This window comes from Odontomachus brunneus, unplaced genomic scaffold (assembly GCF_010583005.1).
Source record: "Odontomachus brunneus isolate Ranch 3 - 2012 unplaced genomic scaffold, Obru_v1 Obru_scaffold_198, whole genome shotgun sequence".
NCBI lineage: Eukaryota > Metazoa > Arthropoda > Insecta > Hymenoptera > Formicidae > Odontomachus > Odontomachus brunneus.
In genome coordinates, this window is record NW_022639648.1 from 52,141 (window position 1) to 58,224 (window position 6,084).

Sequence of the window (6,084 nt, forward strand, 5' to 3'; positions counted from 1 at the left end):
ACTCGCAACCTCCTAGAAATCCTATACCGTTCCGTCGACCGAAGTGGATACGCGACGTCGACACCCTTTCTCTAAACCGTTCCGTCGACCGAAGTGGATACGCGACGTCGGCATCCTGTCCATATATCGTTCCGTCGACCGAAGTGGATACGCGACGTCGACACCCTTTCTCTAAACCGTTCTGTCGACCGAAGTGGATACGCGACGTCGACATCCTTGCTGTATACCGTACCGTCGACCGAGGTGCATACGCGACGTCGACATCCTTTACCTAACATCGCTCCGACAACGCATAACATCTCTAACACTTACAAGTCACGAGATATCCCGCGACGACGATCGCCTCGAAACCGATTCGGTTAAAAGCCGATCAACAATAAGCTTAAATCCCGCCGAGTCGACAAACTCATAACACAGGCGAGAGACATCGCGAAACAATCCCGGCCGCGTCCCGGCGACCGCGCTCGCGCCTAGACGCTCGTAACTGATCCCGCGACGACAACATAGGCTCTTGACGAGAGCAAAAACGCGACCACACGTCAGCGGCGTAACTTCACATGTACATACTTGTAAATAACTCTTATATTAGAATATAGTTACACATTTATTATTAACTACACCACTGCTTTTCATTTATCGAGCGAAACCTTGGATCGCACCGACTAAAACTACCCCGCACGTAACGCAAGGCCGTTACAAAATCAAATCAAATAAAGTTGATTAATTCCCATATAGCATAAAATGTTAAAAAAACGTTGATGAGACGTTGCAATATTGAAGATAGAAGCGTAAATGTTTTTTCTGCATGAAATTTATGTTGATTTTTCAACATTGATTACAAGATATAGCTACAATGTTGAATATATATTGAACAAAAAGTACAATATATATTGAATATATTGAACAAAAACAATATTTTGCAATGTTGCAACAATATTTGAGGTCTATTGAAAATTATATTATTGATAATATTAATGAAAAATTTGTTATTATATAATAATAATAAAATAAATTATTATTAAATTTTATTAGATTAATATATATATATATATATATATATATATATATATATATATATATATTATACATATTATATTACAATATATCATACAATATAATCATATATATTTTTCTTATTATTTATATATAAGATTGAAATATGTTTAAGCAATTTTACGCAAACCCTGAATATTCTCTTATTTCATAATATTCTCTATTATATAGAGTCTGATGAAAGCTGTATCGATAAAAAAAATGCATAAAAAACATTAAAGTGGAAGGAATAGTCGAAGTCATTTTGCAAATAATTAAATAAACTTTAGAGATATTAAATAAAATAGGTGAATTAACGCGTTTGCTAGGTACGGTATAATATACTGTGAACACTGTAAGTATACATTTTATACGCATAAATTGTAAGAACATCGTTGGAGTCATTGGAATCACCGCGTGCCACTCGATCGTCATGTTAATGGGGGTTTCTACTTTGTTCGCCAGGAAAAATGGATAATTTTTTGGAATTTATAGAAAGGGAACTATTAAAGATAAAATTCTAAAATACATTTGGAATACATTTAAATTTATCTTAATTAAACATAAAAAAATCGCTACGAAAATTTAAGTAATAGACAAGCTGGGCGGGCCGGGTGGGCGGAGTGTGCGGCGGAACGAGATGGCTAGCTGGTGGAAGTTCTTAGAGGCTGAAAAATAACCTGAAAAAAAAATAAAAATTTTTTTATAATCTAGAGATTTGTGCTTCATATAACTAAAATAAAAAAATTACAAAAATTTCTTAGTGAGTTGTAGTCATTCAAACAAAAAATGTGTTATTTTTACGAAAAAATTTGCAGTTATTTATTCATAAACAAAAAATTTTCAATATTTTCTCTTTATTCTAGTCTACTTTAAAGAAGCGGTATTTCCAAACATTTTAAGATCAAAATCATATCGATCGCATGATTTGTGATTTGTACAGAATTTTCACCGGCTTCAAAAACGTCATTTCGAGAAAAACGCGTTTAAAGTTTAAGTAGTACTTACAGCTAGTCGGTGATCCCAGGACCGTATAATACTCCCTCTTCCTATTCATATAGCTCGTTTTTTATTGCAATCTCCAATCGATGGGCAGATCGGGCTTCTTTTGAAGCTTGTTGTACGTTTGAGAGCACGTTTGTCAGCGTTTCTTATCGGTTTATTGTCTCGTCTGTAGCCATTATTGACGCGTTCATCCCAATCTTAATTCCCATGGCTTCCATTATTCGAAGCACAGAATTAAAATCTTCATTTAAAATGCATGCTGCCAAAAATGATGATGGAATTAGTTTTTTTTCGATAGTTTTTCTTGTGCAGAATATGTGTTTCGGTACAAAACTCCAAATCAAAGAGTTGAGACACTCGTTATTGTTTTGAGTGTGGCTACCTAAATATCGTTTCAATAAATCCGACGATAAGTCCTCATAAATAGATCGAATGACTTCTTGGACCTGACGTAAGTGGAGCTGGATGTTTATATTCTGACAAAACGTTATTAGCTTCGGCTAGTTTCCATTTACACCATGATGATTCACCGGACACTTATGGTGTTGTGGATTCTCATCCGTCGAGCACTTGTCATAAAAAGTAGCCCATATTGCATCTTTCATAGCATCGACAGAATCAGAATTACGGATTCTTGCCAAACCGTAGTATGTCGATAGTTCATTTATTAAAGTATCGGTTAATTTTCCAGGACCCTTACCACCAAGTTCTTTATTGTTTTTCTTAGCGGCTCTCAGTCAAGAACCCATATATTTTTTTACATGTCCAACACGTAGAAATATAACAAAAGAATAATAGAGCAGTTGCAAAGACCCAAAAGAGGGTGACACACATATAAGCCGCAGCGCTTCGCCCTAGCGTTCCGCAAGGTTACCTGACTTTTCAACAAGCTGTAACTCGATCAATTTTTCGAATTTTGACTTGAAATTTTTACCACATATTTTTGAAAGTACAATCTTTAAGAATATGTAAAAAATCGATTTTTTTGACCCAATAAGGTAGAAACCTCCCTTAAGCAACGCAATCAGGATAGATGGGTGATCGGCATACGGCTTCGGATTCGAAGGGATTTTGAGGGAGGATTCGCGAAAGTTTTAAAATGTGTTTGACAATCTTCGGTTTCTAGCAGTTCCCAGATAGAAATGCGTGATGATCATGTTTCATTACAATGTGACTTCATACTATGACTCCAATTTGATACTTTTTTAAAGATCATTACGTGATCTCATGACATGAGCAGCAGATGCACACAAATGATGTACAAATTATGTTGCAAATTTTTGACATGATGTTGATTATTACTATTAAATGAAGTATTTTTGTAACATCATAACATGTCTATATTCTGAGGCGCATATGAGCCCGCATTGGTGTCTATTCTTGTCCTCATGTTTGAAGATATATGAATACAATATAAGTTCAGAATGAATACATTTTTCTATCTGGGTTATAAGACATAAGAACATTAGGAATTAGTTTTTTATTATGAGACAATAAGAATAAATAAGACGTTGAAATGTCAAGGAAAAATCAATAATTGCGAACATTTTTATATCAAGGTTTATGCAACGTTGATTCAATGTTTCTCAATGTTTGCTGCAATATTAACATTGTTGCAATTCAACATTTTTGCAACATTGATTCAACATTACTGTGCTGTATGGGATGCGTCCTCAGAGGAGACTCATATGACCCGCACACGTGTGCGAGCAATATGGGTCTCATATAAGGACGCATCTGTATGATAATATGCGTGCAAGCCGTGCGGATTATACGCACTGCGTGCGCGCACTATGATATCATTGTCAAAATATTTTTTATCTGGGTAGTCAGTAACGTCATGTGTCCTTGGACGTGTATTTAACATCATGTTTTAAGACGTCAAAATGAGTTTTGCAAAATGACGTTATGATAATGTTTAATTTACCATGTTATAAACAAATTTCTTTTTCGAATAAAAAGATAAGTTTACTATTTTTATAGATATATTTTCATATAATAATAACGTTGCAACATTGCATTTTGCAGTGCAGCGTTGCAGAGACATTGCAACACATTGCATTGCAGTGACATTAATTTGAAATATTACTTTGGCAATATTACAGCAATATTTAAAAAATGTTACGAATATATTGGGAGTACAAATAAGTCTCCGCCGTTTTTTATAAAAAATTGGGCATTTATTGTGAAAGAACGGTATCTTATGTTTTATTCAAAGTATTGTCCATCGCTAGTCACTACTTTTTCCCATTTTTCTGGCAGCATACGGATACTGCGTCGGAAGAACGCTTTATCTTTTGAGGCTATCCACGAATCGACCCAATTTTTGGTATCTTCATATGATGTGAAGTGCTACTCAGATAGGCTGTGCGTCATCGATCGAAAGAAGTGATAGTCAGAGGGAGCAATGTCTGGTGAATACGGCGGATGGGGTAAAACTTCCCAATTGAGTGTTTCCAAGTACGTTTTGACCGGCGCCGCAACATGTGGACGAGCATTATCATGCAGGAGAATAATTTTGTCGTGTCTGGAGTAGTAGTGGGCGCGTTTTTCCTTGAGTGCTTGGCTCAATCTCATCAATTGTGTTCGGTAAAGAGCCCCAGTAATGGTTTCGTTCGGTTTGAGCAACTCATAATACACGACACCAAGCTGATCCCACCAAATACACAACATGAGTTTTTTTCCATGAATATTCGGCTTGGCTGTCGATGTTGAAGTATGGCCACGTGGTCCCCATGATTTTTTCTTCTTTGGGTTATCGTAGTGGATCCATTTTTCATCACCAGTGACTATACAGAAAACCCTTTCGTTTATGCCTGGCAAGCAGCATTTCACATGTGCAAAATTGGTGTTCAACGTTTCTCGGCTTCAGTTCATATGGAACCCAATTTCCTTTTGAATCATTCCCAACGATTTTAAACGATGTGAAATTGCTTGTTGAGTCACTCCTAATGTAAGTGCAAGTTCTTCTTGCGTTTGGCACGAATCTTCCTCCAATAATGCTTCCAATTCCGCGTCTTCGTACACTTTCGGTCTTCCGCTACGTTTTTGTCTTCGACATCAAACTCACCGTTCTTAAACTTTTGAAACCACTCATGACAACTTCTCTCACTTAAAGCAGCCTCACCATATGCTTCTACAAGTAATCGATGCGCCTCAGCTGCAGATTTCTTCAAATTAAACAATTAAATCAAAAGTTCCCGCAAATGACGCTTATTCGGCTCAAAATTCGACATTTTCGCACGAAAGAAATTATGTGATGCTGATACAAAATCGTTAATACTTCAAGGTTATGGTGTTGCCAGATGTCCAACCTTACGATATGACGTTTTACATCTGACAATTTCAACCATAACTTACTGGTGGGGCCATCTTTTGTCAAACGGCGGAGACTTATTTGTACTCCCAATAATATATTTTTTACTTATTTATTAGTTATTTCTGTTATTCAATGAGCAAACAATATTTAAAATAACATTTTTAAAAAATTGAAAAGACATTTTTAAAACGTTAAAAATAATAAGACAAGTTCTCTTTTTTCATTAAAATAACGTTTTTTAACGTTTGTCTTGTTTTTTAATATTTAATAAACATAACATTTACTATTTAAAAAACGTTTTTTCTAAATGTTAAAATAAATGTTTATTAAATATTAAAAATAAAAACATTTTTTCAAACATTAAAAAACGTTAAAAAACATCTTTTTAATGAAAAAAGAAGTACTTATCCCATTATTTTTAACGTTTTAAAAATGTTTCTTTAAATGTTTTTTAAATTGTAATGTTTTGTAATGTCAATACATAGGTAAACATATTTTACATAAATATTTTATGCATGTATCTCTAACTTCTCTTTTATTATATGAAATATTAGAATTATAAATAGTTTATTTTTGTAGTTGTACTAAATATTGGGTGTACAACTTAGTTCGGTCCGTTTTCAAAAGATGGCTCTAGGTGCTATAAATGGTTGACGACGACAGCTGATTTTTGCTGTAACGTGAAGTGTCAACATCTGTCAACCAAATATTGTTTACAAGCCTTTGAG

General features: G+C 34.8%; 1 protein-coding gene across 2 annotated transcripts in view; it reads left to right on the forward strand.

Annotated features, from left to right (window-relative positions):
* The window catches only part of LOC116851978 (trimeric intracellular cation channel type 1B.1), a 179,486-nt gene that overhangs the window by 40,180 nt on the left and 133,222 nt on the right, over positions 1 to 6,084 (forward strand). The gene's annotated exons all lie outside the window — the stretch shown is intronic.